The sequence below is a fragment of the Arachis ipaensis genome, chromosome B4 (genome assembly GCF_059453495.1).
Source record: "Arachis ipaensis isolate K30076 ecotype BB chromosome B4, ASM5945349v1, whole genome shotgun sequence".
Lineage (NCBI taxonomy): Eukaryota > Viridiplantae > Streptophyta > Magnoliopsida > Fabales > Fabaceae > Arachis > Arachis ipaensis.
The window spans coordinates 31,749,966-31,773,966 of NC_142439.1; the positions used below are offsets into that span (position 1 = coordinate 31,749,966).

Genomic DNA, 24,001 nt, shown 5'->3' on the forward strand with positions numbered 1-24,001 from the left:
ACTAACCAGCAAGTGCACTGGGTCGTCCAAGTAATACCTTACGTGAGTAAGGGTCGAATCCCACGGAGATTGTTGGTTTGAAGCAATCTATGGTTATCTTGTAAATCTTAGTCAGGAAGTCAATTATGTTTATCAGTTGAATTGTGAATAACCAGTAGAGCATAAATTAAAGATTACTTGTTGTGCAGTAATGGAGAATATGTTGGAGTTTTGGAGATGCTTTGTCTTCTGAATCTCTGCTTTCCTCTGTCTTCTGATTCATGCACGCACGTCCCCCTATGGCAAGCTGTGTGTTGGTGGATCACCGTTATCAATGGCTACCTTCCATCCTTCCAGTGAAAACTACGCTCACGCGCTCTGTCACAGCACGGCTAATCACCGGTTGGTTCTCGATTCGGTTGGAATAGGATTTACTATCCTTTTGCGTCTGTCACTAACGCCCAGCCTTCAGGAGTTTAAAGCTCGTCACAGTCATTCAATCCTTGAATCCTACTCGGAATACCACAGACAAGGTTTAGACTTTCCGGATTCTCATGAATGCCGCCATCAGTTCTAGCTTATACCACGGAGATTCTGATTAAGGAATCTAAGAGATACTCATTCAATCGGATATAGAACAGAGGTGGTTGTCAGGCACACGTTCATGATTTGAGGAAGGTGATGAGTGTCACGGCTCATCACCTCCATCACAGTTAAGCGCGAATGAACATCTTAGATAGGAACAAGCGTGTTTGAATGGAAAACAGAAATACTTGCATTAATTCATCGAGACACAGCAGAGCTCCTCACCCCCAACAATGGGGTTTAGAGACTCATGCCATCAGAGAATACAAAGTTTAGATCTGAAATGTCATGAGATACAAAATAAGTCTCTAAAAGTTGTTTAAATACTAAACTAGTAGCCTAGGGTTACAAAATATGAGTGGACTATGATGAATGATGCAGAGGTCCACTTTTGGGGCCCACTTGGTGTGTGCTGGGGCTGAGATATAAGTGAGTCACGTGCAGAGGCCATTTGTGGAGTTGAACGCCAGTTTTTATGCCAGTTTGGGCGTTCAACTCCAGTTTTTTATCCTTTTCTGGCGCTGGACGCCAGAATTGGGCAGAGAACTGGCGTTGAACGCCAGTTTACGTCGTCTATCCTTGTGCAAAGTATGGACTATTATATATTGCTGGAAAGCCCTGGATGTCTACTTTCCAACGCAATTAAAAGCATGCCATTTCGAGTTCTGTAGCTCCAGAAAATCCACTTTGAGTGCAGGGAGGTCAGAATCCAACAGCATCAGTAGTCCTTTTTCAGCCTGAATCAGATTTTTGCTCAGCTCCTTCAATTTCAGCCAGAAAAATACCTGAAATACAGAAAAACACACAACTCATAGTAAAGTTCAGAAATATGAATTTTTCCTAAAAATTACTAGAAATAGACTAAAAACTAACTAAAACATACTCTAAACTATATGAAATTATCCCCAAAAAGCGTATAAAATATCCGCTCATCACAACACCAAACTTAAACTGTTGCTTGTCCTCAAGCAACTAGACAAATAAAATAGAAGACTAATAGGTTGAGAAGCAATGATATCTCAGAGTTTTTGATTGAAGCTCAGATTCTAATTAGATGAGCGGGATTAGTAGCTTTTTGCTTCTGAACAGTTTTGGCATCTCACTTTATCCATTGAAGCTCAGAGTGATTGGCATCTATAGGAACTCAGAATTCAGATAGTGTTATTGATTCTCTTATTTCAGTGTGATGATTCTTGAACACAGCTTCTTTATGAGTCTTGGCCGTGGCCCTAAGCACTTTGTTTTCCAGTATTACTACCGGATACATAAATGCCACAGACACATAACTGGGTGAACCTTTTCAGATTGTGACTCAGCTTTGCTAAAGTCCCCAATTAGAGGTGTCCAGAGTTCTTAAGCACACTCTTCTTTTTGCTTTGGACCTTGACTTTAACCGCTCAGTCTCAAGTTTTCACTTGACACCTGCACGCCACAAGCACATGGTTAGGGACAGCTTGGTTTAGCCGCTTAGACCAGGATTTCAGTCCTTTAGGCCCTCCTATCCACTGATGCTCAAAGCCTTGGGATCCTTCTTAATTGCCCTTGCCTTTTGGTTTTAAGGGTTATTGGCTTTTTTTTTTCCTTTTTTTTTTCTGCAAGCTTTGTTCTTTGCTGCTTTTTCTTGCTTCAAGAATCATTTTGATGATTTTTTTAGATTATCAATAACATGTCTCATGTTCATTATTCTTTCAAGAGCCAACATATTTAACAGTCTTAAACAACAAATTCAAAAGACATATGCACTGTTCAAGCATTCATTCAGAAGACAGAAAGCATTGCCACCACATTTAACCAATTAGAATTTGTTTTATTTAAACTCGAAATTTTATTGCTTCTTATTCAAAAGATCTACTACTTTATTCATGTTTGCTGATGATGAGAAAAATAAACTATAGCTTAATTGGAGATAAAATCAAAATAGATACTAATTACTACTATATGACTCCTAAGGTAAAATTAAAATAAGAACAGTTATCACAGAGTTAAGGCTAAGATTAGAACTCAACAACCTTGAGGTTTGGGAAGTGGATGTTCCTCTAGTCTGTGAGGTGCTTGGTCCTTTAAATCACGCCCTTGCTCCTCTTGGAGTGGGTTGTTTTCCTTTAGGGGCCATGATCTTAGTGATCACGGATAAGCACACCAAACTTAGAGCTTTGCTTGTCCTCAAGCAAAAGAAAAAGAAGGAGATGGGTAGAAGGAGAGCTCCTCCCCACCATCCTGGCGTTTGAACGCCCAAACACTGCCTGTGTTGGGCGTTCAACGCCCAGTTGTTGCCCTTTTCTGGCGTTGAACGCCAGATAGCTATCCTTACTGGCGTTCAGCGCCCACTGGATGCCCATTTTGGGCGCTGAACGCCCAAAATGGCCTTCACTGGCGTTTTCTTGCCAGTAAGCTCCCTATCTCTGTTTTGTGTGTAGATTCCTTCTGTAACCCTGTAAACTTATGCAAATGATTATTTACCTTGTTGTCAGTGAACTCTATATAAACAAATAAAAATAAAAATAGGGCAAAATGCTTAGAGGATTGTTGCCCCATGGCTGGGTTGCCTCCCAGCAAGCGCTTCTTTATTGTCTTTAGCTGGACCTTGCTGAGCTTTTAATCTAGCTTCAGCCTTGAGCATTCTTGCTCAATGTTGCCTTCAAGATAATGCTTGATTCTCTGCCCATTGACAATGAACTTCTTATCAGAATCAATATCCTGAAGCTCCACATAACCATATGGTGACACACTTGTAATCACGTATGGTCCCCTCCACCGGGATTTCAGTTTCCCGGGGAATAACCTGAGTCTAGAGTTAAACAACAGGACCTTCTGTCCTGGTTCAAAGATTCTAGATGACAGCTTTCTGTCATGCCATTTTTTTTATTTTTCTTTATAAAGCTTGGCATTTTCGAAAGCTGTGAATCTGAATTCCTCTAGCTCATTTAGCTGGAGCAATCGTTTTTCTCCTGCTAATTTGGCATCTAAGTTTAGGAATCTGGTTGCCCAATAAGCTTTATGTTCCAGTTCCACGAGCAGGTGACATGCCTTACCATAAACGGGTTGGTATGGAGAGGTCCCTATAGGGGTCTTGAATGCTGTTCTGTAAGCCCACAGAGCATCATCCAAGCTCCTTGCCCAATCCTTTCTACGGGTATTTACTGTCCGTTCCAGGATTGTCTTTAATTCTCTGTTAGAGACTTCAGCTTGCCCATTGGTTTGTGGATGATATGGTGTGGCCACTTTGTGGCGAATTCCATATCGAACCATGGCAGAGTAAAGTTGTTTATTGCAGAAGTGAGTGCCCCCATCACTGATTAGTACTCTAGGGACACCAAACCTGCTAAAGATATGTTTCTGGAGGAATTTCAGCACCGTTTTAGTATCATTGTTGGGTGTGGCAATAGCCTCAACCCATTTTGATACATAGTCAACTGCCACCAGAATATAAGTGTTTGAGTATGATGGTGGGAAAGGTCCCATGAAGTCAATTCCCCATACGTCAAACAACTCTATTTCCAAGATTCCTTGTTGAGGCATGGCGTAACCATGAGGCAGATTACCAGCTCTTTGGCAACTGTCACAATTACGTACAAACTCTCGGGAATCTTTATAGAGTGTGGGCCAATAGAAGCCACATTGGAGGACCTTGGTGGCTGTTCGCTCACCTCCGAAATGGCCTCCATATTGAGATCCGTGGCAATGCCATAGGATCCTCTGTGCTTCCTCTCTGGGGACACACCTACGGATAATTCCGTCTGCACATCTCTTAAAGAGATAGGGTTCATCCCACAAGTAGTACTTTGCATCAGTGACTAACTTCTTCTTTTGTATTCTATTGTACTCCTTAGGTATGAACCGTGCAGCTTTATAGTTTGCAATATCGGCAAACCATGGTGCTTCCTGAATGGCAAATAGATGCTCATCAGGGAACGTCTCAGAGATCTCAAGAAAGGGGAGGGACGTCCCTTCCACTGGCTCTATCCGGGACAGATGATCAGCCACTTGGTTCTCTGTCCCTTTTCTGTCTCTTATTTCTATATCAAACTCTTGCAGAAGCAATACCCATCTGATGAGCCTGGGTTTTGAATCCTGCTTTGTGAGTAGATATTTAAGAGCAGCATGGTCAGTATACACAATCACTTTTGATCCTACTAAGTATGATCTGAACTTGTCAATGGCGTAAACCACTGCAAGTAGTTCTTTTTCTGTGGTTGTGTAATTTTTCTGGGCATCATTTAGAACGCGACTGGCATAATAAATGACATGCAGAAGCTTGTCATGCCTCTGTCCCAATACTGCACCAATGGCATGATCACTGGCATCATACATTAACTCAAATGGCAATGTCCAGTCTGGTGCAGAAATGACTGGTGTTGTGACCAGCTTAGCTTTCAGCGTTTCAAACGCCTGCAGGCATGCTGTGTCAAACACAAATGGCGTGTCAGCAGCTAGCAGATTGCTTAGAGGTTTTGCGATTTTTGAAAAATCCTTTATAAACCTCCTATAGAATCCTGCATGCCCCAGAAAGCTTCTGATTGCCTTAACATTGGCAGGTGGTGGTAATTTTTCAATTACCTCTATTTTTGCTTGATCCACCTCTATTCCCTTGTTTGAGATTTTATGCCCAAGAACAATTCCTTCAGTCACCATGAAGTGACACTTTTCCCAGTTTAAAACTAGGTTGGTTTCTTGGCATCTTTTCAGAACAAGTTTCAGGTGATCAAGACAGGAGCTGAATGAGTCTCCATATACTGAGAAGTCATCCATGAAGACTTCCAGAAATTTTTCCACCATATCAGAGAAAATAGAGAGCATGCATCTCTGGAAGGTTGCAGGTGCATTGCATAGCCCAAAGGGCATCCTTCTATAAGCAAACACTCCGGATGGACATGTGAATGCTGTTTTCTCTTGATCCTGGGGATCTACTGCAATCTGGTTATAGCCTGAGTAGCCATCCAAAAAGCAGTAATAATCATGACCTGCTAGTCTCTCTAGCATCTGGTCTATGAATGGTAAAGGAAAATGATCCTTTCTGGTGGCTGTATTGAGCCTTCTGTAGTCAATACACATGCGCCACCCTGTAACTGTTCTTGTAGGAACCAGTTCATTTTTTTCATTATGAATCACTGTCATGCCTCCCTTTTTTGGGACGACTTGAACAGGGCTCACCCAGGGGCTATCAGAAATGGGATAAATAATCCCAGCCTCTAGTAATTTGGTGACCTCTTTCTGCACCACTTCCTTCATGGCTGGATTTAGCCGCCTCTGTGGTTGAACCACTGGTTTGGCATTATCCTCCAGTAGAATTTTGTGCATGCATCTAGCTGGGCTTATGCCCTTAAGGTCACCTATGGACCACCCAAGAGCTGTCTTGTGTGTCCTTAGCACTTGAATAAGTGCTTCCTCTTCCTGTGAATTTAAGGCAGAGCTTATGATCACTGGAAAGGTGTCACCTTCTCCCAGAAATGCATATTTCAAGGATGGTGGCAGTGGCTTGAGCTCTGGTTTAGGAGGTTTTTCCTCTTTCAGAAGAAAGTTCAGAGGCTCTTTCATGTCCCCTGAATCCTCCAAATCAGGCTGAACATCTTTAAAGATGTCTTCCAACTCTGATTCGAGACTCTCAGCCATGTTGATCTCTTCTACCAAAGAGTCAATAAGGTCAACTTTCATGCAGTCTGTTGATGTGTCTGGATGCTGCATGGCTTTGACAGCGTTCAACTTGAACTCGTCATCGTTGACTCTCAGGGTTATTTCCCCCTGTTGGACGTCAATGAGGGATCGTCCAGTTGCTAGGAAGGGTCTTCCTAGAATGAGAGTGGCACTCTTGTGCTCCTCCATTTCCAGCACAACAAAGTCAGTGGGAAAGGCGAATGGCCCAACTCTGACAATCATGTCCTCAATCACGCCTGATGGGTATTTAGTGGAACCATCAGCAAGTTGGAGACATATCCGGGTTGGTTTAACTTCTTCAGTTAAGCCAAGCTTCCTGATAGTGGATGCAGGTATTAGGTTGATGCTTGCCCCAAGATCGCATAAGGCTGTCTTGGTGCAATCACCTTCCAATATGCATGGTATCAGAAAACTCCCAGGGTCTTTAAGCTTTTCAGGAAAGCTTTTCAGAATGACTGCACTGCATTCTTCAGTGAGGAGAACTCTTTCTGTTTCTCTCCACTCCTTTTTATGACTCAAGATCTCTTTCATGAACTTGGCATAAGAAGGTATTTGCTCAAGTGCCTCTGCAAAAGGAATCTTTATTTCAAGAGTCCTTAGATAATCTGCAAAGTGAGCAAATTGCTTATCCTGCTCCTCTTTCCGGAGTTTTTGAGGATAAGGTATCTTGGCTTTATATTCCTCAACCTTAGTGGTTAAAGAAGCCTTTTTAGAGGGGTTGTTATCAGCACTTGTGTGTGTCTGATCCCTCACTGGCAATTGAGTACCAGAGTCAGAAGCTGGAGTGACGTTAGACGCCAACTCACTGTCTGTTCCTGGCGCCTGAACGCCAGAAATGTGCCCATTTTGGGCGTTCAACGCTGGATTATGCCCCCTTTGGGCGTTCAACGCCAGATTCTTGCCCATTTCTGGCGTTGAACGCCAATCCTGCCTTGTTTCTGGCGCTGAACGCCAGTTTTGGGCATGGTCTGGGCGTTCAGCGCCAGCCTTCCACCCATTTTCTGGCGTTTTAGTGCCAGAATTATTTTTCCCTGGGCTCTTACTGTCCTCAGGGGAATCTTTGGTGGGTCGCTCATTTCTTGAATTTTTGATGCCTTGAGGTGGGGTATTTAATGTTTTCCCACTTCTTAATTGAACTGCTTGGCATTCTTCTGCTATTTGCTTTGATAGCTGCTGCTTTGTTTGCTTAAACTGTTCGTCCATATGTATATTAGCTATCCTTGTCTCCTGTAACCTGTCTTTGAATTCAGCTAGCTGTTTTGTTAGAAAATCTAATTGCTGATTGAATTCAGCAGCTTGTTTTACAGTACTGAATTCAGCAGTTACTGTTTTAACCTCTTCATTCATGGAAGGGTTGCTGCTTAGATACAGATGCTGATTCCTGGCAACTGTATCAATGAGCTCTTGAGCTTCTTCAATTGTCTTTCTCATATGGATAGATCCACCAGCTGAGTAATCTAAAGACATCTGAGCTCCTTCTGCAAGCCCATAGTAGAAGATGTCTAACTGAACCCACTCTGAAAACATTTCAGAGGGGCATTTTCGTAGCATCTCTCTGTATCTCTCCTAGGCATCATAAAGAGATTCATTATCTCCTTGTTTAAAGCCTTGGATGTCCAGCCTTAGCTGTGTCATCCTTTTTGGAGGGAAATATTGATTCAGGAATTTTTCTGTCAGCTGTTTCCATGTTCTTATGCTGGCCTTAGGTTGGTTATTTAACCACCTCTTGGCTTGATCTTTTACAGCAAATGGAAACAGTAATAGTCTGTAGACATCCTGATCTATTTCCTTATCATGTACTGTGTCAGCAATTTGTAAAAATTGTGCCAGAAACTCTGTAGGTTCTTCCTGTGGAAGACCGAAATACTGGCAACTTTGCTGCACCATGATAATGAGCTGAGGATTCAACTCAAAGCTACTGACTCCAATGGAGGGTATGCAGATGCTACTCCCATATGAAGCAGTAGAGGGGTTAGAATATGACCCCAGAGTCCTCCTGGACTGTTCATTTCCACTTATGTCCATGATGGATCTATGGATATAACTTGGACTGATTTACCTTTTTATTTATTTTATTTTATAAGAAGTAAATACTTAAATAAAATAAAATAACTAAAAAGAATTTGAATTTTGAAGTAAAATTTTTTTTTTCGTAAAAAAAAAATTAAAAATAATTAGTTAAAAAAAAGGAAATTTTTGAAAAAGAGGGAAGATATTTTCGAAAATTAGAGAGAGAGAGTTAGTTAGGTAGTTTTGAAAAAGTTAAGAAACAAACAAAAAGTTAGTTAGTTAGTTGAAACAAACTTTGAAAAGATAAGAAGTTAGGAAGTTAGAAGAGATATTTTGAAAAGATATTTTTGAATTTAGTGAGGAGAGAGAAAAACAATAAGATAGTACAAGATTTAAAATTTTTAGATCTAATGCTCCTTGTTATTGAAAATTTTGGAGGGAAAACACCAAGGAACACCAAACTTAAAAATTTTAAGATCAAGACACAAGGAAACTCAAGAACACTTTGAAGACTCACAAGAACACAAGAACATGAAGGAAGAACACCAAACTTAAAATTTTTAAAAAACCAAACCAAAATTTTCGAAAATCAAAGGGAAATCAACAAGAAAACACCAAACTTAAAGTTTGGCACAAGATTTAATAGAAAAAATATTTTTGAAAAAGAAGGTTTTGAAAAGAGTATAAAAGATTCTAACCCAATTACCAAGAACACAGATTAACGCTCTAGCCAAATGAGTTATGGGACCTTCAAAAATTTTAAGAAAGATTATTTTTGAAAACGGTTTTAAAAAAAATATGATAGCCAATTATCATGAACATAAACACCACGTTCTAAATAACTGAGCTATAAGTTTAAAGTATTTTAACAAGGATAAATAATAAAAGACTCTAAACCAAAAAAAGAAAGATTTTTCCTAATCTAAGCAACAAAATAATCCGTCAGTTGTTCAAACACGAACAATCCCCGGCAACGGCGCCAAAAACTTGGTGCACGAATTGTGAATTACACTTTTCACAACGCGTACCACTAACCAGCAAGTGCACTGGGTCGTCCAAGTAATACCTTACGTGAGTAAGGGTCGAATCCCACGGAGATTGTTGGTTTGAAGCAATCTATGGTTATCTTGTAAATCTTAGTCAGGAAGTCAATTATGTTTATCAGTTGAATTGTGAATAACCAGTAGAGCATAAATTAAAGATTACTTGTTGTGCAGTAATGGAGAATATGTTGGAGTTTTGGAGATGCTTTGTCTTCTGAATCTCTGCTTTCCTCTGTCTTCTGATTCATGCACGCACGTCCCCCTATGGCAAGCTGTGTGTTGGTGGATCACCGTTGTCAATGGCTACCTTCCATCCTTCCAGTGAAAACTACGCTCACGCGCTCTGTCACAGCACGGCTAATCACCGGTTGGTTCTCGATTCGGTTGGAATAGGATTTACTATCCTTTTGCGTCTGTCACTAACGCCCAGCCTTCAGGAGTTTGAAGCTCGTCACAGTCATTCAATCCTTGAATCCTACTCGGAATACCACAGACAAGGTTTAGACTTTCCGGATTCTCATGAATGCCGCCATCAGTTCTAGCTTATACCACGGAGATTCTGATTAAGGAATCTAAGAGATACTCATTCAATCGGATATAGAACGGAGGTGGTTGTCAGGCACACGTTCATGATTTGAGGAAGGTGATGAGTGTCACGGCTCATCACCTTCATCACAGTTAAGCGCGAATGAACATCTTAGATAGGAACAAGCGTGTTTGAATGGAAAACAGAAATACTTGCATTAATTCATCGAGACACAGCAGAGCTCCTCACCCCAACAATGGGGTTTAGAGACTCATGCCGTCAGAGAATACAAAGTTTAGATCTGAAATGTCATGAGATACAAAATAAGTCTCTAAAAGTTGTTTAAATACTAAACTAGTAGCCTAGGGTTACAAAATATGAGTGGACTATGATGAATGATGCAGAGGTCCACTTCTGGGGCCCACTTGGTGTGTGCTGGGGCTGAGATATAAGTGAGTCACGTGCAGAGGCCATTTGTGGAGTTGAACGCCAGTTTTTATGCCAGTTTGGGCGTTCAACTCCAGTTTTTTATCCTTTTCTGGCGCTGGACGCTAGAATTGGGCAGAGAACTGGCGTTGAATGCCAGTTTACGTCGTCTATCCTTGTGCAAAGTATGGACTATTATATATTGCTGGAAAGCCCTGGATGTCTACTTTCCAACGCAATTGGAAGCATGCCATTTCGAGTTCTGTAGCTCCAGAAAATCCACTTTGAGTGCAGGGAGGTCAGAATCCAACAGCATCAGCAGTCCTTTTTCAGCCTGAATCAGATTTTTGCTCAGCTCCTTCAATTTCAGCCAGAAAAATACCTGAAATACAGAAAAACACACAACTCATAGTAAAGTCCAGAAATATGAATTTTTCCTAAAAACTACTAGAAATAGACTAAAAACTAACTAAAACATACTCTAAACTATATGAAATTATCCCTAAAAAGCGTATAAAATATCCGCTCATCATGGAGCGTTGGATGAACTCCAACCATCCTCTAGCCACGGGCTTGAGGTCCAGTCTTCTTAATTGAACCGGCTTGCCTTTGGAGTCAATCTTCCATTGAGCTCCTTCCACACATATGTCCATGAGGACTTGGTCCAACCTTTGATTAAAGTTGACCCTTCTAGTGTAGGGGCGTGCATCTCCTTGCATCATAGGCAAGTTAAACGCCAACCTCACATTTTCCGGACTAAAATCTAAGTATTTCCCCCGAACCATTGTAATATAATTCTTTGGGTTTGGGTTCTTACTTTGATCATGGTTCCTAGTGATCCATGCATTGGCATAGAACTCTTGAACCATTAGGATGCCGACTTGTTGGATGGGGTTTGTTAGAACTTCCCAACCTCTTCTTTGGATTTCATGTTGGATCTCCGGATACTCATTCTTCTTGAGCTTGAAAGGGACCTCGGGGATCACCTTCTTCTTGGCCACAACATCATAGAGGGGGTCTTGATGAGCTTTGGAGATGAATCTTTCCATCTCCCATGACTCGGAGGTGGAAGCTTTTGTCTTCCCTTTCCCTTTTCTAGAGGATTCTCCGGTCTTAGGTGCCATCAATGGTAATGGAAAAACAAAAAGCTTATGCTTTTACCACACCAAACTTAAAATATTGCTCGCCCTCGAGCAAGAGAAGAAAGAAGAGATGAAGAAGAAGAAGAAATGGAGGAGAGGGAGAGAGATGTGTTTCGGCCAAGAAGGGGAAGAGAGGGTTGTGTTGTGTGAAAATAAGGAAGAATGGAGGTCTTTATATTGGGAAGGGAGCGGGGGTAAGGTTCAGCCATAAGGGTGGGTTTTGAGTGGGAAATTGATTTTGAATTTTGAAGGTAGGTGGGGTTTATGAAGTAGGTTTATGGGGAAGAGTGGATGGATGTGAGTGGTGAAGTGGTTATAGGGAAGAGAGATTGAGGTGATTGGTGAAGAGTTTTGGGGAAGAGTGTTTATGGGATTGTGTGAAAGAGGGGTGAGAAGAAGTGAGTGGAGGTAGGTGGGAATCCTATGGGGTCCACAGATCCTGAGGTGATCCTGTAGGGTCCACAGATCCTGAGGTGTTCAAGGATTTACAACCTTGCACCAAATTAGGCATGCAAAATGCCCTTGCACACAACTCTGGGCGTTCAGCGCCAGATTGGTGCTTGTTCTGGGCGTTGAACGCCCATTTGTTGCCCATTTCTGGCGTTGAACGCCAGAACCATGCTTGTTCTGGGCGTTCAGTGCCAGCTCTTCTCCAGGGTGCAATTCTGGCGTTCAAACGCCCAGATGCTGCCCATTTTAGGTGTTCAGTGCCAGAACCATGCTCTGTTCTGGCGTTGAACGCCAGCCAGATGCTTCTTACTGGCGTTTAAACGCCAGTAAGGTCTTCCTCCAGGGTGTGATTTTTCTTCTGCTGTTTTTTATTCTGTTTTCAATTTTTATATTTATTTTGTGACTCCACATGATCATGAACCTAATAAAACATGAAAGAACAAGAAAAATAAAATTAGATAAATAAAAATTGGGTTGCCTCCCAACAAGCGCTTCTTTAATGTCAATAGCTTGACAGTGGGCTCTCATGGAGCCTCACAGATGTTCAGAGCATTGTTGAGACTTCCCAACACCAAACTTAGAGTTTGGATATGGGAGTTCAACACCAAACTTAGAGTTTGGTTGTGGCCTCCCAACACCAAACTTAGAGTTTGACTGTGGGGGCTCTGGTTGACTCTGTTTTGAGAGAAGCTTACTGTGCCTCTTTTCCATGTTTACAGAAGGGTAACCTTCAGTTGTAAACACAAGGGAGTCCTCATTCAATTGAAAGACTAATTCACCTCTGTCAACATCAATCACAGCTCTTGCTGTGGCTAGGAAAGGTCTTCCAAGGATGATGGATTCATCCTCTTCCTTCCCAGTATCAAGGATTATGAAATCTGCAGGGATGTAAAGGCCTTCAACCTTTACTAACACGTCCTCTACTTGTCCATAAGCTTGTTTTCTTGAATTGTCTGTCATCTCTAATGAGATTTTAGAAGCTTGCACCCCAAAGATTCCCAGTTTCTCTATTACAGAGAGGGGCATGAGGTTTATCCCTGAACCAAGGTCACATAGAGCCTTTTCAAAGATCATGTTGCCTATGGTACAAGGTATTACGAACTTTTCAGGATCCTGTTTCTTCTGAGGCAATGTCAGTTGATCCAGATCACTTAGTTCACTGGTGAACAAGGGAGGTTCATCTTTCCAAGTCTCAATACCAAATAATTTGGCATTCAGCTTCATGATTGCACCAAGGTACTTGGTAGTTTGCTTTTCAGTAACATCCTCATTTTCTTCAGAAGAGGAATACTTATCAAAGCTCATGAATGGCATAAGGAGGTTCAATGGAATCTCTATGGTCTCTAGATGAGTCTCAGATTCCTTTGGTTCCTCAGAGGGAAAATCCTTATTGATCACTGGACGTCCCAGGAGGTCTTCCTCCTTGGGATTCACGTCCTCTCCCTCCCTTACAGGTTCGGCCATGGTAATTAATTCAATGGCCTTGCACTCTCCTTTTGGATTTTCTTCTGTATTGCTGATGACAAGTCATCTTAGCCTATTTTAACTAGTCTTTTTCTTTTGTTTTCATTAGAATTATGCACTTTCTTGAGCCATAAGCAAGCTAATTGGGTAGATTTTCATGTTTCCTTTGATTTAATCAACCATGTATGAATTCATGCTATTTCATAAGGTTTTATACTATAATTGTCACATATTATGAAAGAATGAATATCTCATGATTTTAAGCATAGCTTTGATGTGTTTGGTTGATTAATGATAGGTGAAGAAAGCTTGGAGAAAGGTTGAAGCAAGAAGGAATAGCTAGGAGTAAAGAGAGGACAATGGAATAAGTGAAATTGAACCAGGAAGCAAAAAGCTGGACCTAAAGTTAGCCTCAAACTTTTGCACAAACTTTTGGGTGAAAAGTTAGCCCCAACGTTAGCCCCTAACTTTTGGGCTAACGTTGGAACTTGAAAATCATTCCCTGGGCACCAAAAGTTTGCGCCAACGTTAGCCCCTAACTTTTGGGCTAACGTTGGCACATGAAAATCACCCCTGGGCACCAAAAGTTTGCGCCAACGTTAGCCCCTAACTTTTGGGCTAACGTTGGCGCCATAAGTGCACCAAGGAAGGCCAACGTTGGAGCAAAAGTTAGACCCCTAACTTTTGCACCAACGTGGGTATCAGCAAAATATAGGGGCTGATATGAAACGTTGGACCAAAAGTTAGACCCTAACTTTTGCTCCAACTTTTACTCCAACTTTTGCAAAACTCCAACCCGGTTCATTTGGTTCACTTTGGTTCTTCTCCAAACTCCAAGAGCAATCAACCAAGGCCTCTTTCAACCCAATTCCACCAAGAGCAAAGGCCCAACTCAAGGCTTGAAGATCATTTGAAGAAAGTGTATAAATAGGATAGAATTCAAGTTCTTCGGGGAGCTTTCCCTTTGAATTTTCATAATAGTTTTCGGAGAGCTTTGGATATTGAGTGATCTTTAATTTCTTAGTCTTGGGGAAGGAGAATTCACTTCTCTTCCTCTTAGTTTTATTGCTTTCAATTTCAATTACAATTGTCTTAGATCTTGGGTTGGAGAATTGAAGAAATTCTGTTTCAATCTCATCCTTGGATCTCTCTGCTTTATTTACTGTTTGATTGAATTTAATTTCTGTTAATTGCTCTTCATCTACTTTCCTTGCAATTTACAATTCCCTTGCAATTGTTCTTGTTGGATCTAGGAAGGCATTGAGATCTAGACTCGGTTTACTAGTCTCTGGGTCCTGAGATCTGAACTTTCAATTTCTAATTCTCTGTTTACTGTTTTCATGTTCATTTACTTTTCTGCTTCAAGATCCGATTTAACCCAAACCCTCTTCTACTTCTCTGCTTGATGCAAATTTACTTTTCCTTGTTTAATTTCTGCAAATCCAAGTCCCAATCCCCTTTACAATTCAAGTCATTTACATTTCTTGCACTTTAAGATTCCGCAATTTACATTTCTTGCATTCTAAGTTTCTGCCATTTACTTTCTTGTTCTTTAAGATTTAGCAATTTATTTCCTGTTCTCTTTAATTCCATGCAATTTAATTTCTGCAAATCACAAAACACTCAACCAAATCTTGATTCGCTTGACTAAATTAACCACTAAGCTAAAATTGCTCAATCCTTCAATCCCTGTGGGATCGACCTCACTCCCGTGAGTTTTTATTACTTGATGCGACCCGGTACACTTGCCGGTTAGATTTGTGTGTTTTGGGAGAAATTCATTTTTCCAGCAAAATACTCATCAAGTTTTTGGCGCCGTTGCCGGGGATTGATTAGATTGACAATGATTAAGTGAAGTGGTGATCTAGATCAAGCATTTTTTTTTTAATTTTTGACTAACCCACTAACTGTTTGCAGTTTTGTCTCAACTGACTACACTCAATTTTCAAGAGTATCATTGTGTGTTCCGTTGTTGATTTTTATGTCGCAGGAAAAAAGAGCAGCCAGAAGGAAGGATATCATTGAAAATGAAGTTTCTGAGAAAGAAGAACATGCCAACATGAAGCCGCAAATCATTACACTAATAGAGAACAATTGTTCCTATGGTGGAAATCCATTGGAGGATCCTGAACAGCATCTATCTATTTTTCTGAGGATCTGTGATGTTGTCAATAATGATGTCTATAAGCTCTTGCTATTCCCTTTCTCACTAAAGGATGAGGCAGCACAATGGCTTGAAACTCTTCCCCAAGGAAGTATCACTAGTTGGGATGGTTTGGTTGTCAAATTTCTAGCCAAATTCTCTACATCCCAACAGAACATCAAGATGAAAGAGGGAACACATCCATTCATGCAAGGAGAGGAAGAACCATTGCTCAAAGCATGGGAAAGATACAAGAAAGCAAATGACAAAGTGGCTTTTCAAGCATTCTACGAAGGATTAATCCCAGAAACGAGAAGAGCGGTGGATCACTTCTCAGATGGCTTACTCGAAGCAACAGCAACTGGTCAAGGAACTGCAAGGTTCAATGACAAGAGAACCAACAACCAACACTCCTTTGAGACACCACAGAATGCAACTTCAGAGAAAGATACGATGAATCTTGAAGGAATGAGGGCAGTCATGAATCAAAGCAAACAGCTACATCAGCAAACTCAGCAACAATTGGAGTCAATGGCTAGACAACTTGATTTTCTCCATTCCACTACAGTGAATGCACAATTCCCACCATGGAAGCCACATTCTTATCTAAGAATGAGGGAACCTCAACATCAGGAACCAAGGAACTTCAACTACAACAACCACTTCCCAAACCTGCAACAACATCACCACACAATCTCACAGAATTCTCAAAGGATCACCAATCTAGAGAGCGTAGTAGAGAGAATGATGACACATCAAATGATGATGAACAAACACCATGAGAACTTACTCGGGGGAATTGGGAAGCAAATGGAACAATTAGCCAAAAACCTCACAGAAACGAGTGAGAAGAAAGCAAAGCCTCACTTAGAAGGACAATGGGACAAGGAGAAGGAAGCTCAGAATTTGAGCTGAGCAAGCACAAAGGATGTCAAGCTAGTGACAATAAAAGAGCGCTTGTTGGGAGGCAACCCAACCGGAGGTAACTATCTTTTCATATCTATTTCAATAAAAAGGTTAATTAGTTTTATCTAGATTGCAAGAAGCTAAGTTTGGTGTACACACCAAAACAATATAAAGGAGAATGAAAGATTCTAAGTTTGGTGTCCACCAAAACCCCATTGTAACACACATTCTCACTTTCTGCATAATGTAGGCTTCAAGCATACTGGATGAACTAGTTAGCCATTTTACTGTTTTTCTTAGTTTTCAGTTCTATCACTTTTGAAAACGAAAAAGAAATTATCACACATGGTTAACCATTGGCAAGGTACTAAGTTTGGTGTTCCCATACCAAAGTAAGTTCAAAAAGCCCGCAAATAAATCATGAAAATTAACCATTGTTTCCAAGTGCTTGGGGAACAAGCAACTTTCAATATCACTGCAGAGTATCATACAAGCTTTTGGAGATGTTTAGCATCATCAATCAAAGAGGTGAAAGATGAACATGAAGGCCAGCAATGATGATGATGAGACGAAGGAAAGCAAGTAAACTTCAACAGGTTGTATTGTTAAGTGATTGTTTTACATCAAATATTGCTGTAATTGAAGGTTGGATTGTATCCTTATCTGCCCTGCTTGTCTGCATAGTATAGTTTTTTTACCCCTGCCTGCCTGCATAGCATAGTCTTTCTGTGATTCAAGAAGCAAGATGCTTGATCATTCACAACATTCTTATCTTCAAAACTTGTTTGCACTCAATTTTCAAGAAATGCATCACATGAAAGTTCTTTGAAAAGAAGGATTGAGGAATCAAACAATTTTGAGGCAAGCAAAAGATTAGGAGAAGTGGAGGTTCTAGTTGTATGATTTTGTATTGAGGTTGCATGCTTGTGAAAACTTGCATGGGAGCTCATAGGCAGGACATGAAGTTCAAAGAAGTATTGTGGAGATTCTCAAAAATTTATTGATCCAAGAAGCAGCAAACAAAACAAACGAAAGAAAAGAAAATACAAAGACAAAAAGAACATGGCCCAAGGCTCTGAGCATCAATTACTAGGCAGAAAAGAAAGAAGAAACAATGACTCAAAGAGTTGTTAGCCTAGTAAAATGCTTGTGGTTGAGTTGTGTCAAAGAAAGAGGCTTGAGCAAGTAAATCCTTAGGGGTGCTTTAACACCCAATACCTTAAAACCAACTGGTTTAGGAGTATTGATTGAAAGCTTAATTAAAAAGCCGCTTTGAGACATGATACTTAGAGTCGAGGCCAAAGCACAGAAACTATAAGCTGCTTCAAGGTGATTACATATAAAGAGATCTCCATGATACCATTTGGATGAAAATCCTAAGACCTAAGACTCCCAATATGTGAGGACTAGTAAGCACTGAAGCCCTTGCAAGAGCACATGATTTAGAGTTCACCCCACTGTACCTGATCACTTCACTCACAGGACTTTACAAGTTATTCTTCAATCCATCTTAATTAAAAGAACCTTGGAGCATAAATTTATTTCTTGCTTAAGGACAAGCAAGCTTTAAGTTTGGTGTTGTGATGACAAGTCATCTTAGCCTATTTTAACTAGTCTTTTTCTTTTGTTTTCATTAGAATTATGCACTTTCTTGAGCCATAAGCAAGCTAATTGGGTAGATTTTCATGTTTCCTTTGATTTAATCAACCATGTATGAATTCATGCTATTTCATGAGGTTTTATACTATAATTGTCACATATTATGAAAGAATGAATATCTCATGATTTTAAGCATAGCTTTGATGTGTTTGGTTGATTAATGATAGGTGAAGAAAGCTTGGAGAAAGGTTGAAGCAAGAAGGAATAGCTAGGAGTAAAGAGAGGACAATGGAATAAGTGAAATTGAACCAGGAAGCAAAAAGCTGGACCTAAAGTTAGCCTCAAACTTTTGCACAAACTTTTGGGTGAAAAGTTAGCCCCAACGTTAGCCCCTAACTTTTGGGCTAACGTTGGAACTTGAAATCATTCCCTGGGCACCAAAAGTTTGCGCCAACGTTAGCCCCTAACTTTTGGGCTAACGTTGGCACATGAAAATCACCCCTGGGCACCAAAAGTTTGCGCCAACGTTAGCCCCTAACTTGGTGGCTAACGTTGGCATAAGAAAAACCTCCCTGGCCACCAAAAGTTTGCGCCAACGTTAGCCCCTAACTTTTGGGCTAACGTTGGCACATGAAAAATACAAGGGAAGGAGCAAAATTTTGCGCCAACGTTAGCCCCTAACTTTTGGGCTAACGTTGGCGCTATAAGTGCACCAAGGAAGGCCAACGTTGGAGCAAAAGTTAGACCCCTAACTTTTGCACCAACGTGGGTATCAGCAAAATATGGGGGCTGATATGAAAAGTTGGACCAAAAGTTAGACCCTAACTTTTGCTCCAACTTTTACTCCAACTTTTGCAAAACTCCAACCCGGTTCATTTGGTTCACTTTGGTTCTTCTCCAAACTCCAAGAGCAATCAACCAAGGCCTCTTTCAACCCAATTCCACCAAGAGCAAAGGCCCAACTCGAGGCTTGAAGATCATTTGAAGAAAGTGTATAAATAGGATAGAATTCAAGTTCTTCGGGGAGCTTTCCCTTTGAATTTTCATAATAGTTTTCGGAGAGCTTTGGATATTGAGTGATCTTTAATTTCTTAGTCTTGGGGAAGGAGAATTCACTTCTCTTCCTCTTAGTTTTATTGCTTTCAATTTCAATTATAATTGTCTTGGATCTTGGGTTGGAGAATTGAAGAAATTCTGTTTCAATCTCATCCTTGGATCTCTCTGCTTTATTTACTGTTTGATTGAATTTAATTTCTGTTAATTGCTCTTCATCTACTTTCCTTGCAATTTACAATTCCCTTGCAATTGTTCTTGTTGGATCTAGGAAGGCATTGAGATCTAGACTCGGTTTTCTAGTCTCTGGGTCCTGAGATCTGAACTTTCAATTTCTAATTCTCTGTTTACTGTGTTCATGTTCATTTACTTTTCTGCTTCAAGATCCGATTTAACCCAAACCCTCTTCTACTTCTCTGCTTGATGCAAATTTACTTTTCCTTGTTTAATTTCTGCAAATCCAAGTCCCAATCCCCTTTACAATTCAAGTCATTTACATTTCTTGCACTTTAAGATTCCGCAATTTACATTTCTTGCATTCTAAGTTTCTGCCATTTACTTTCTTGTTCTTTAAGATTCAGCAATTTATTTCCTGTTCTCTTTAATTCCATGCAATTTAATTTCTGCAAATCACAAAACACTCAACCAAATCTTGATTCGCTTGACTAAACCACTAAGCTAAAATTGCTCAATCCTTCAATCCCTGTGGGATCGACCTCACTCCCGTGAGTTTTTATTACTTGATGCGACCTGGTACACTTGTCGGTTAGATTTGTGTGTTTTGGGAGAAATTCATTTTTCCAGCAAAATACTCATCAATTGCTTGGGAGAGTACTAGGAGGGATTTCAGTGATCCTTTTACTCAGCTGGCCCACTTGTGCTTCCAAATTTCTAATGGAGGATCTTGTTTCATTCATGAAACTCACAGTGGCCTTAGATAGATCAGAGACTAAGTTTGCTAAATTAGAGGTATTTTGCTCAGAGTTCTCTGTCTGTTGCTGAGTGGATGATGGAAAAGGTTTACTATTGTTAAACCTATTTCTTCCACCATTATTAAAGCCTTGTTGAGGCTTTTGTTGATCCTTCCATGAGAAATTTGGATGATTTCTCCATGATGAGTTATAGGTGTTTCCATAAGGTTCACCCATGTAATTCACCTCTGCTAATGCAGGGTTCTCAGGATCATAAGCTTCTTTTTCAGAAGATGCCTCTTGAGTACTGTTGGATGCAGCTTGCATTCCATTCAGACTCTGAGAAATCATATTGACTTGCTGAGTCAATATTTTATTCTGAGCCAATATGGCATTCAGAGTATCAATTTCAAGAACTCCCTTCTTCTGAGGCGTCCCATTACTCACAGGATTCCTCTCAGAAGTGTACATGAACTGGTTATTAGCAACCATGTCAATGAGTTCTTGAGCTTCTACAGGCGTTTTCTTTAGGTGAATGGATCCACCTGCGGAAGTATCCAATGACATTTTAGCCAATTCAGATAGACCATCATAGAATATATCCAGGATGGTCCATTCTGAAAGCATGTCAGAAGGACACTTTTTGGTCAGTTCTTTCTATCTCTCCCAAGCTTCATAGAGGGATTCACCTTCTTTTTGTCTGAAGGTCTGAACATCCACTCTAAGCTTACTCAACTTTTGAGGAGGAAAGAACTTGGCTAAGAAAGCCTTGACCAGCTTATCCCAAGAGTTCAGGCTATCCTTAGGTTGAGAGTCCAACCATATTCTAGCTCTGTCTCTCACAGCAAAAGGGAAAAGCATAAGCCTGTAGACTTCAGGATCTACTCCATTAGTCTTAACAGTATCACAGACCTGCAAGAATTCAGTTAAGAACTGAAAAGGATCTTCAGATGGAAGTCCATGAAACTTGCAGTTCTGCTGCATCAGAGAAACTAATTGAGGTTTCAGCTCAAAATTGTTTGCTCCAATGGCAAGAATGGAGATGCTTCTTCCATGTAAATTGGAATTAGGTGCAATAAAGTCACCAAGCATCCTCCTTACATTATTATTATTTTCGGCTGCCATCTCTTCTTCCTGTTTGAAAATTTCTGAAAGGTTGTCTCTGGACTGTTGTATTTTAGCTTTTCTTAGTTTTCTTTTCAGAGTCCTTTCAGGTTTTGGATCTGCTTCAACAAGAATATTCTTGTCTTTGCTCTTGCTCATATGAAAAAGAGGGAACAGAAAAATAATAATAATAGGGATCCTTTTTACCACAGTATAGAGGTCCCTGTATGAGTAGAAGAAGAAAAGAAGGAGATTCAGAGGGAAAGAGAATTTTCGAAAATAATTTTTGAAAAAGAGTTAGTGATTTTCGAAAATTGTTTTTGAAAAAGGTTAGTAATTTTTGAAAATTAAAATAAAAAATTAAAATAATTAGTTAATTAAAAAGAAATTTTGAAAAAGAGGGAAGATATTTTCGAAAATTAGAGAGAGAGTTAGTTAGGTAGTTTTGAAAAAGATAAGAAACAAACAAAAAGTTAGTCAGTTAGTTGAAACAAATTTGAAAATCAATTTTGAAAAGATAAGAAGTTAGAAAGGATATTTTAAAATCAAATTTTGGAAAAGATAAGATAAGAAGATATTTTTGAAAAGATATGATTGAAATTAGTTTTGAAAAAGATTTGATTTTTAAAATCACAATTAATGACTTGATTCACAAGAATTCACAAGATATGATTCTAGAACTCAAAGTTTGAATCTTTCTTAACAAGCAAGTAACAAACTTGAAATTTTTGAATCAAAACATTAATTGATGATGTTATTTTCGAAAATATGATGTAAAATTAAGAAAAAATATTTTTGAAAAATATTTTTTTTTGAAATTTTCGAAAATAGATAAGAAAAATGAAAAAGATTTGATTTTTGAAAAAGATTTTGAAAAAGATAAGATTTTTAAATTGAAAATTTGATTTGACTCATAAAAACAACTAAATTTTAAAATTTTTTGAAAAAGTCAAATCTAATTTTCGAAATTTATGAGAGAAAAAGGGAAAGATATTTTTTTTTATTTTTGAGTTTTTAATGATGAGAGAGAAAAACTTAAAAATGATGCAATGCATGAAAGTTATGGATCAAAGTATGTGATGAATGCAAGAACACTATGAATGTCAAGATGAACACCAAGAACACTTTGAATGTCATGATGAACATCAAGACTTATTTTTGAAAATTTTTATATGCAAAGAAAACATGCAAGACACCAAACTTAGAAATCTTTCATGTTTAGACACTATGAATGCAAAAATACCCATGAAAAACAAGAAAAGATGCAAAACAAGAAAACATCAAGATCAAACAAGAAGACTTACCAAGAACAACTTGAAGATCATGAAGAATACTATGAATGCATGAATTTTTCGAAAATTTTATGCAAATTTTAAAACATGCAATTGACACAAAACTTATAACATGACACATGACTCAAACAAGAAACACAAAAATATTTTTTTGATTTTTATGATTTTATTAATTTTTTTGTATTTTTCGAAAATTATTTGTGAAAAAGAAAAATAAGGATTCCAAAATTTTTAATATGAATTCCAGGAATCTTATGCTCTTTAAACTAAAGCTCCAATCAAAGGGTCAGGCATGGCTTAATAGCCAGCCAAGCCTTAGTATGTAACTCAGACATGACACGCCTGACATTCCCTATCCAGAAGAATTAGACATGGCTTTACAGCCAGCCAGGCTTCAACATGCTTCATGAAACACTAGAATTCATTCTTAAAAATTCTGAAGAAAAATATATTTTTGAAAACATTTTTATTTTAAAAATTTTTTTTCGAAAACAAAGGAGAAATTTTTTGAAAGATTTTTGAAAATATATTTTTTTTTGAAAACTTTTTGAAAATAAGAAGAAAATTACCCAATCTAAGCAACAAGATGAACCGTCAGTTGTCCAAACTCGAACAATCCCCGGCAACGGCGCCAAAAACTTGGTGCACAAAATTGTGATCTCAGGCAACGGCGCCAGAGACTCTGTACGCACGTCTTAATAAATTGTTTTTCATTCACAACTTCGATACAACTAACCAGCAAGTGCACTGGGTCATCCAAGTAATAAACCTTACGTGAGTAAGGGTTGATCCCACAGAGATTGTTGGTATGAAGCAAGCTATGGTCACCTTGTAAATCTCAGTCAGGCGGATATCAAAGGTTATGGAGTTTTCAAAATTAAATAATAAGTAAACATAAACTAAGGATAGAGATACTTATGTAATTCATTGGTTAGAATTTCAGATAAGCGTATAGAGATGCATTCGTTCCTCTGAACCTCTGCTTTCCTGCTATCTTCATCCAATTAATCTTACTCTTTTCCATGGCTGGCTTTATGTAAGGACATCACCGTTGTCAATGGCTACTTTTGATCCTCTCTGGAAAATGGTCCGATGCGCTGTCACTGCATGGCTAATCGTCTGGAGGCATCACCCTTGCCAATGGCTGCATCCCATCCTCTTGTGAAAATGGTCCAAATGCTCTGTCACAGCACGGCTAATCATCTGAGGTTCTCGATCATACTGGAATAGGATTTACCCTCCTTTTGCGTCTGTCACTATGCCCAGCACTCGCGAGTTTGAAGTTCGTCACAGTCATTCAATCCCAGAGTCCTACTCGGAATACCACAGACAAGGTTTAGACTTTTCGGACTCTCATGAATGCCGCCATCAATCTAGCTTATACCACGAAGATTCTGATTAAGAGATCCAAGAGATACTCATTCAATCTAAGGTAGAACGGAAGTGGTTGTCAGGCACGTATTCATAGGGAATGATGATGATTGTCACGTTCAACACATTCAGGTTAAAGTGCGAATGAATATCTTAGAAGCGGAATAAGTTGAATTGAATAGAAAAACAGTAGTACTTTGCATTAATCTTTGAGGAACAGCAGAGCTCCACACCTTAATCTATGGAGTGCAGAAACTCTACCGTTGAAAAATACATAAGTGAAAGGTTCAGGCATGGCCGAATGGCCAGCCCCCAAAACGTGATCAAATATGATCCGAAGATCAT

General features: G+C 39.5%; 1 non-coding gene across 1 annotated transcript; it reads left to right on the plus strand.

Annotated features, from left to right (window-relative positions):
- Nucleotides 1-20,510: 20,510 nt before the first annotated feature.
- On the plus strand, nt 20,511-20,618 carry LOC148567090 (small nucleolar RNA R71). Its single transcript, XR_015881925.1, has one exon. It is a non-coding gene; the product is annotated as a small nucleolar RNA R71 (small nucleolar RNA).
- The last annotated feature ends 3,383 nt before the right edge of the window (nt 20,619-24,001 follow it).